This window comes from Henckelia pumila, chromosome 3, assembly GCF_033568475.1.
Source record: "Henckelia pumila isolate YLH828 chromosome 3, ASM3356847v2, whole genome shotgun sequence".
In the NCBI taxonomy this organism is placed as follows: Eukaryota; Viridiplantae; Streptophyta; class Magnoliopsida; order Lamiales; family Gesneriaceae; genus Henckelia; species Henckelia pumila.
The window spans coordinates 68,527,747-68,538,081 of record NC_133122.1 but is presented as its reverse complement, the minus strand read 5'-3'; positions in this window follow the sequence as shown (position 1 = coordinate 68,538,081).

The following is a 10,335-nucleotide window of genomic DNA, read 5'->3' as shown; positions in this document are numbered from 1 at the left end:
CAAACATAAATTGACTGCGTAACGGTACAAATTCGGTACCCGAAACTAAAATCTATCAATTCCAACCACCAAGTCTACTTCAAATATATCACATACCACCAAAATATCAACTTAACCCACCATATCAGAAGGTGCAAGGATTCAAAATATATTCTGAAAATCATAACAATTGCATACGTTGTCCGTTCTCCGTTCCGATTTCGATATCGTAAAACTTATATCATCAAGAACACTAACACATACTAAAATTCTGATTTTTCCCAACATCATAACATCATAATTTCGAGACCCACTGAATCTTAGAGATACTTACATCAATGGATAGCTCTTCTTGCAAGGATTCCAAAACTATGCTCGGTTTTGAAATCGGACAGCCGGATCTTGAACAATCGAATTTTGAAGATGAAAATCCAATGAAGAATTGAAACTCTCGGTTGTTTTGGCTGAAAAAATCTGAAATCTGATGATAAAACATGCATTTACACGTTCATATACAGCCAAATGACAAGTGTCCCACTCAAAATCTGATATTTGCACTTTGGCCCCCGAATTGTCCAATATTTGCAATTCGGTCCCTGCTCAAGTTTCTTCTTCAAATTAAATCCTATTTAATTCTCAAACTCGTAATTTCAATCTTAATCCCATAAATATTTAATTCAAATATTTTTAACTTTTAATTTAAGAATCCCGGACTTTAAATCTCAATATTCGTAAATTCTCAAATTAAATATTTTCAGCTCGGAAATTATATCTCTAATTTCTATAATATCTCCAATTAATATTTTTCAAAATTTGGAATTTAAATCTCTAATTCCGTAATTAAGAACTTAATATTTTTGGGGTCTTACATGCATTGTAGAGCTGATGATAGGCTTGGAACCTGAAGTGGGACTTGGTAGGACTGCATTTAGTAAGGTACGTAAGTACTGAATGAGATAGCCAGCATGATATATGATATATGTGTTGAATATGTATGTGTTATGTGTTTTTACGATGTTTTACTACTTTAGCACATACTTGCATGTTTTTATACATACTGGACTGCATCCCGTGTGATGTGAGTCATGACAGTTTCCATCGGTGATGAGGTACTCCTTATGGATTCGTGTCTGGGGAGGCTCAGCCTCTGGTTTTGCTATCACTAGGAGCGACCACTACGATGGAGTAGACGCTATAGTTGATAGGGAAATATACGAGTACCACACGGATTCGCTCTCTTAGCACGGTGCTGTATATTCATGGCGCCCTGATCAGACTGATTTACCCTTGTTTTAAAGTCATTTATGTGCTGCATATATTTTATATATCATTGCTTCCGTGTTGAGCGTAGTCGCTCACGTCTATTATTTTCTGTATGTCTGGACACCCCATTCGACAGGGAAGATGCAGGTGAAAGTGCAGGTGCAGGTAGTGCGCCAGTAGCTTGGAGAGGCCAGCGACCAGTGAAGACAGCAAGTTTAGCTGTAGGTTTTATTTTGTCTTTAGGATTAATTATTCGATTGGGTTGTATAATCGAATTTTTTCAACCGGTTGTATTCTGCCGGTCAGCGTTTATTTAAGTCTTCCGCAGCGAATTATTTAATTTATTTAATTTCATGCTTAATTATGCTCTAAACTCTAATTAGGTAGTGGATCCGGGTTGGGTCGCTACATTTTATTGGTATCAGAGCGCATGCAAAGAAACTTGGGATATAGTAATGATATTTTGGGTTATTCTTGTAGGATTGATGAGACTTTATAAGAGATGATGATGAGGCGATTAGGTTGCCCGAAGACTATCATCATCGGCAAGATTTTTTGAAATATTTGGCTTTTGGGATGCTAGGAAGTGCGGACAAGAGAGAAGGATCGTGTCCGAGTTATCAAGATTTCTACTCATGTGGATCCTAGCTTCGGATTGAGTACCAAACACCAGAGGCAGTGGCAGAGGATTGGTTGAGGACACTTGCGTCTATGCCGTCCGATCATGATGGCACACCTCTGAAGATTCTCCACTCGTAGTTGGAGATATTGTCATTAAGATCTTGCGTTTAACGGATCATTTTGGATGTATTCGTGCAGAATTTAAGAGATATGGAGAGATTGAGGAAATATACTCTACTACCATGCTTATGTCGATGCTTGGAAAATAGAGTAGATACCTGATGATCAAGAAAAGCGAAATAGAGACCGCAGAAGTTTCAGTATTCAATGTCGTAAGAAATTTTAAATGTAAGTAATAAATCATCAGACTCTGGTTATATCATTTCAAGTTTTGATGGTACATTTTTCATTGTATTTGAATTCTCAAGATTTTGTATTACATGAAATTGTAATAAAGAAATTGTACATAACTTGAACATTGATACATGTATTATTTTGAGATTAATCCAGTGATTAGTTGATCAGTGTTCAACTATTGTAACTCATGGGTTTTGAGTGATCCAATGGTAACTACTTGATATGTGGTTAGTCTAGGTGTTTTCCTAGGATGACCTAGTTATTCAGTGGACTAAGTAGTGTCAGGGGTGAGGTGATTCATCAGGGGGCATGGAAATATTGTTCTAAACTGTTTTCCTTAGAACGTTGGGTTTTGTTCTAGGTTGTTTCCTTAGAATAGTAGTTTGTTTGACCTTCTTTAGGTTGTGACCATGTGATGATGGATTTCATCAGGATACCAGGTCTAGTATATACCAAGAGTTGTGAAATATTACCAGGATTAGACGTGAGGAGGAGCGACCCTATGCCGGTGTACCTGGGAGTCCTTGCGCTTCAGGAGGTGGCGGTGGGAAGGCTACCCAGTCTAGGGATTTTGGTAATAGTCACAACGGGGTATGACATTGGTGTGGATAGATACCTAGTTTGGTATCAGTGGTTTAGATATCATATGGCTTTTGTCAGAGATATTGGTTTGGGTTTTCTGTTGTCAGAACCAGACTTGGAAGGATTTTCTTGACGAGTGAGTGCTCTGAGCATATAAGTTTGACCTATGAGATATTGTTAGACGAGTGAAGCTAGTAGGTAGTCGGATTTCTACTAGTGATTGCACCGAGTGTCGTTTGATGTCTTCCGAGACTAAGCATAGGATTTTCCTTGTGAAGGAAATGATCTAGGTAAATAGATCAAGGAGAATTTCTTTGGTTGAGTTCGCCTTAGTTTTCACCTTGGGTGAACGAGTCAACGATTAGTAGTTTTGAAATGGCACAAGGTAAGTGCCAGTGACTACTCTTAGCTATTGCCTGATGCTGTCAGGGATAGATGTGTTGAATCAGCGTGATTCTTGTGTTTGGGAATAGTAAAGTTGTGGCAACTGGATCAAGGATATTGGTCGAGCCATGTAGGTTTCAATAATCAATAGTTGTCTGATTTGATTATCATTGACAAGCCAAGTGCAAGCCATAGTAGATCGATGTGGTCGATAAGCGAGTCCAATCAGTGATGATTAGGATGTAGTGAATCGAGAGGTACTTTGACGCATTGTGCTTAGGAGATTGGAACTTGGTACAATCTCAGAACAGTTGGTGATTTGGGTATAATTAGAATCTCTAGGATTGCCAGAGACGAATCGTTTTGGATTGCTGCTAATCTAGGACGATTGCAATTTGACTTGTGTGGTCAAATTTAGGTGATAACTTGACAGTAGGAACAAGCATGAGAATGGGTAGTTCTCAAGGATAGTACCTTCTTGTTAAGAAGAGATTGATTTGATTCCAGCATTGCTTAGTATTAGCAATAAAGAACTCAGGATAAGTGATTGGGATCAAGTAGTTGTTCCATTTTGTTAATAGATGACAAGTCTCGAGGACTGTCAACCGAACATTTTGCCAAAGTATTCCAATGATGACGTCTAAGTATACCGTTGAGACTGGGTCCGACGAGTGTTGGAAATTCTAATGGGCATTAGCGAGTGAACATCAGTTGTCTGATCATGGGATGAGACAATAGCTAAGACTTGGTTTTTCAGAGTCTAGCAAAATTGTTGTCACTAATCTTCCAGTAAAATTCTGATGTGTTGTGCCAATGGAATACTAGAATGGATTGAGGGTGATTATCATAATCCAGTACGAAGGACAATGCATCTTGTCTAAATATGGGTCACATCAGTGCGGACTGATTGCCAGGGTTATTGTGTTCCAGCAAGAGACAATAGTCGGATACGCAACGTGTCGTGAAGGTTATTTCAAGCGTGTTAACGCTAGGCAAGTTCTTAGAATACCTTGGTAACTATATGGCTTACGCTAGTGCCAGGAGTGACGTGTTTGTCAAGAATCTTAATCTTTTCCGACCCAGTGCTAGGGCTGATGCATTCAGCAAGGACACGAATTGGCGATATCGTAAAATCCGTTGGGATAAGTCTCCTTTAAGATCAGTTATTTCGACCTTGCGAGGTTGTGAGTAACGATGATAGTATCATCAGAGATTCTGAGATTAGTTATACCAGGTGCAAATGACTATCGAGTTTCGAGACAAGATATGAAGCGTTTCCATATGCCGATGTACTGTGGAATGTTTGTTCCAGTTGAGCATTTTGGTGGAAGCTTGCCTTAGTCTTGATATGTGTACAGTAATTGCAAGTGTGTATAAATATCAGGAGGATGTCCAAAGTTAACTGAATCTTTCAAAGAGATTTGACTAGCCCATCGATTGAAACTCATAGGTAAGTAACCTGTGATCGAGGCGACGAAATTCGTCAAAGATGTTAGTATTACCGTTGAGGCGTATGCGTATGGCTTTGCAGACCATTGCTTAAGGGAGGACTTTGTTACATGATTGTCATGTGATGAGAGTTTCATCGTGACACAATGTTGAGTTATACTGAGAAACGTGAACTGAGATCAGTACTAGACGTGATGGATTGGTTCCTAGTGTTGCTCTGGAAGCTTGGTTGTGCTTCATAGAGTTATGGGAAGATTACCCCAGTCTATGAATCGTTGTAAGCAGTTACGTTTAAGTATAGCTTAATGCCAGTGGGAATTCTCTTGAAGAGAGATTCATGATTTGCTATATCAGGACGGTGTTGGGATGGGTAATCTGCATCGAGAACTTTTGGGACCATTAGATGGATTAGACTGGTCAGTCTTCGATGAATATCGCGAACCAGTTAGTTTATGACATGGATTTTGTATGTATAGGATTTTACTTGGGATGATGATTTTGAGCAAGCAGGTGTTTGTGTTTTAATTGCTCATGGCCAAATGGCCCAAGATCAGGGCTCAAAAGTTGTAAGTGACAGCTTGGAAGAAGAATTTTGAAGAGATGCCCTTAAGGACAGCAGATGTATCAGTGTTGCGATACATTAGAGTCAAGTAAGTTCGACCTTCACAGAGTAGCGCAATGCAGCAGTTTTCAGTTTCTTCAAGAACTAAACTGAAGTTTTTGGGGAGTGCTGGAAGTGGTTTGGCAATAATGGAACTTGCGTGGAATGTGACAAGAGTCTGAGTGTGTCGAAAGCTATTCGACCATACATGCAAGAAGGGTCTTTAGTATGTTCTCGGGATTTACCCTAGATTTCGAGGACAAAATCTTTTAAGGGGGGAGAATGTAGTGACCCGTATCTAAAATTAATGATTAATGGCAAATTAATCTAGCGATCATGTTTATAGTAAGTAAAACATGATTAAGATATTTTCAAATGGGTCTAAGGAATTCAAAAATAGATTCAGAACACTCAAAAATAGTCCAGATGGTCCCAAGAATTTGGGCAGTTAGTACGCAACGAACCTGAGAAACGTTGGCAACGATCCTGAGAATGGACGCAACGTTCTGTCCAAGCCAGGTGTCCTTGATGAGGTCAGCAAGATGACTTCAGCAGTAATGTCATGGCCAGAACGGACACAACGAAGTGAGAATGTACGCAACGTTCTAGGTCAGGGACAAGTGTGCGATTTGCATGGAATTGGATCAACACGTGGCAGGATAGGTGGATAACGGACAAACCCCAAACGGACGCAACGATCTCCATCTATAAATATGGGGTGAGATGGCTCATTTCCAGCGCTCAGAACTCCTCTCCTTCGCCCATATGGCTCTATTTTAAGGATTTTTGTACTATTATTTTAGAGTAGGAGTAGGAAGTATATTTTAGTATAGTCGGACAGTGTTTGACATAGTTTAGGGGCAGTGCCCGAGTAGCGGAGCTTTGCTCGAGTTGTGGAGCAGCAGTAGGAGGGGTTCTTCGGTTAGGGAGCAGTCATCATCAGCAGGCTGACGACGGACGCATGTATAGCTATGGTCTCCTTAAATTATTTAGGAGTATGCAATAGCTTAGTTAAGGCTTTTAGAGCTTAAATATTGATTCATGAGTAATTTACATTTTAGAGCTGATGATAGGCTTGGAACCTAGAGTGGGATTGCTAGGACTGCCTTTAGTAAGGTACGTAAGTACTTACTGAGATAGCCAGCATGATATATGATACATGTGTTGCATATGTATGTGCTATGTGTTTTTACGATGTTTTACTGCTTTAGAACATACTTGCATGTTTTTATACATACTGGACTGCATCCCGTGTGATGTGAGTCATGACAGTTTCCATCGGTGATGAGTTACTCTTTATAGATTTGTGTTTGGGGAGGCTCAGCCCCTGTTTTTGCTATCACTAGGAGCGACCACGACGGTGGAGTAGACATTATAGTTAATAAGGGAATATAGGAGTACCCCGCGAAGTCGCTCTCTTAGCACGGTACTGTATATTCATGGAGCCCCTAAGCAGACTGATTTACCCTTGTTTTAAAGTCATTTATGTGCTGCATATATTTTATATATCATTGCTTCCGTATTGTGCATAGTCGCTCACGTCCCGTATTTTCTGTTGTCTGAACACCCCATTCAACGGGGCAGGAACAGGTAGTGCGCCAGTAGCTTGGAGAGGCCAGCGACCAGTGAAGACAACATGTTTAGCTGTAGGTTTTATTTTGCCTTTAGGATAAATTATTCGATTGGGTTGTATAATCGAATTTGTTTAACCGATTGTATTCTGCTGGTCAGCGTTTATTTAAGTCTTCCGCATCAAATTATTTAATTTATTTAATTGCATGCTGAATTATGCTCTAAACTCTGATTAGGTAGTGAATCCAGGTTGGATCGCTACAAATCAAGACAAATCGTGACCTAGGGTTTCGAAAAAAATTGGGGGCTTCTTCAGTTTTCTGCATCAAGAAGGTATTCAAGGCCAAAATATGATATCTTGTCCACAAGTTTTCAAATTTTCATCTGCTCTCAATGTACATTTGACCTAAAATTAGAAATTTGAGAGATTTAATAGGCTTGTGCAACTAGGGTGTTAATTGGTTGTTTGAGAATAATTTGGTTGATTGATTGTACTAGAGTTTTTTTTTTGTTGAATTGAATTTGGTATATTGATTTCGGTGTGCTTTGAAAATTGGTGGGTTGATATTGTGTGAACCAGGATTATTGTGGTTACAAGATTGAAGCTTGGAGTAGTAGATTGTTTGATGGTATGAATTGTGATTGTTTGATAAGTGTTCGACTAATAACCTCAAAGAAGAAGCAAAAATAGGCCGCCTCATCCTCGGCTAACTATAACACCTCAAATTTTTGGAAAGAGGAGGGGTCATTCACTATATGACCATGATGACTAAAAGTTCAGTGAAAGAGAGAGGGTTGGACATGTCCCACCTGGATCATGTGATTATTATAAAATTTCAAAGTAGACAATTAATTAATTTTATAATCCCTCTGACGATTGTCGTGATCTATTTGGTTCGAGAATTTTATGAAAATTTGAAATTAAAGAACAGGGGCTTAGCAATTTTTGTAGGAGAGAAGATGGTGGCTTTTGATAGCCTAACTCAATACAGTATACAAGTTTTGCATAATTATGCATGACGAATATGTTGAATATCTGAAATAGCACGTGGATTATAGGGGGACTGGCTAGATGAGTGTGTAGAGAGGATACCAAGTGGAGAATGAACCAAAATTTCCCAGCGAGTTTTGCGAGTTCAGGTTTATTGAATGTTAAAAGGAGCTGGTATTCATTTGTAGAGGCTAGACTAATGCCAACGAACCACACAACCATTGTCACGAGAGATAGAGCTGCACTTGTTTTTGTCATCATCATTGGAAATCCATATATTTAAAAATCAGATTGGACAAGCATTTGTACTTCATGATGTATGAGGAAGCACCACTAGAGGCCTCCCAAACCCATAACTCATCATTGATCTATGCCAACATATGGGTGTGACGTGGGACGATGGCGAGGAACTACTGCAAGTCCAAGCTGAAATTGTGGTGATGTACCAGGAACCATCTGTCATTCCTGAGAAGAGACGAGACCAAGAGAAAAGATGAGCATTCGATCTCCAAGCAGCTGAGCGTTGATCTCCACCACCTGCAGGCCCGAGATTGATGGGTGATGGACTAGCCTTGGTAAAGCATGACTGGCCACTTGGCCCAGCGATTCTTGGCAGAGACTTCTGACGACACAAAACTTTTCCTCACCCCACTTGGCCTCCCAAGCCTAATTGGTCACACCAGGATAGGTCAAATGACCCTCAAGATGGCGATGAGGGTGGTGACCATTGACAGTAATTTATACATGTATGTTTATTCATTTGTTCTTTTTCTTTCTTATTGTACCTTGAGGACAATGGACGCTTTTAAGTTTTGAGAGAATGGTGATTTTTTTTGTTTTAATTGTTATTGTTTGTTTGGGTTCCTGCTGCTATTGTTTAAATTTTTTTCTTTCGTTTTTAGTTCATTATGATTTGTTTCAGTGTCAAAAAAAATTATACTTGTTTTTATTTTTTTTATATTTGGTCTTGTCAAAGTCGAGAAATAAGTAATTCTCGTGGCCAATGATGAAATTTTAGGTTGACTTTGAGAAATATTTTTTATCAAAACAAGTAATCAAGTTTGATGTGTGTTCCCACCTTCTTCAGAATTTTCACAAACCTCACACAATTAAAGTCATGACCATTATTACTCTTGATACTTACAGAAAAATTATGTGAACTTTGTAATAAGGAATAGATTAATGAATTCTAAAAACCTTGTGATTGTGATTGAATTTTGATGTATATTTTTACGAGCATAAAGATGATTTAGACATTTCTTGAACTTGTTTGGGTCTATTTTCATTGAATAAATTCATTCATTTTTTTTTCCTTTTGAGCCTACATGTGAAATAATGGACATTTTTGGATATTCTATATTTTCTTGGAATCCATACACTATTATTTGATTTTAGTTGAATGATATATTTGCTTTGAGACTCGCTTGAGCATGATGATCAACATTATTGAATTTATTGTGATTTGAAAGGTAGTCTAGAACTTTTTTGAGTATCCTTAGAGATGAAATACAAAGTATATGTGTAGCGACCCAACATGGATCACCTACTACTAGAATATAATTAACTTAATGATGTATACATTAATTAAAAGATTTATCTTTATCTTAAACTACTATATGAGGATTTGTTTGTTTATTGTTTTGATATCTTTGGGGTTTTAGTTGAAGTAAGACTCTAGTTATTATTTATACGACTTGCGTTGTTATTCTTAGGGAGTTTTGATATTATTAATATAGTTAAAAACGAGAGTTTCTCTAAAGCCCTAGCCTCCTTTGTATTTCGGTATACATCAGTTGGTATTCAGAGTCAGCAATTCTACCCAAAGTTTTTTACATCATGCCTCCACGAAGCCGTGTTGTCAATGCCCGTGCTCTTCTCACCACCCTTGTTGAAGAGATAACACTCCTACGCCATGAGGTTGCTGATTTGCGAGCCAATTGAATCACTCATATACCCACAGATGATGAGAATGAGGGAGATAATCCATTTGCGCCGCCTCGTGGTCACATCTGTCCACATCGAGTCGTATTCGTAGTAGTAACAAATGATGATCATCGTTGGAAAGCATCCTTCAAGGTTGATATCCCTGAATTTTTGGGTAAAATGTAACCGAATGGCCCGATGGACTCGATTACATCCGTTGATGAAATACTCTTCTACAAGGATGTGCCTTTGCAAAATCAGGTTCTCACAGCCACTCCCTTTCAGGGACATGCCGTTGCTTGGTGACGACAACTAAAAACTTTCTGATATCAAGATAGAAAGCCACATATTGATTCTTGGGAAAAGATTTTGTGGAATCCATTGATTTTTCACCGCAACTGTCTCACTCTGTGCCAATACATGGATGATTGGTATCACACCTCTTTGGTCCAGTCCATATGTCATGGTAGGGAGCTTGACGACCCTCCAACTTTGAGGATGAATCTTTTCGATCCTGGGATAATGATGTATACATGAATTAAAAAATTTATATTTATCTAAAACTACTAGATGAGGATTGGTTTGTTTGTTGTTTTGATATCTTTGGTGTTTC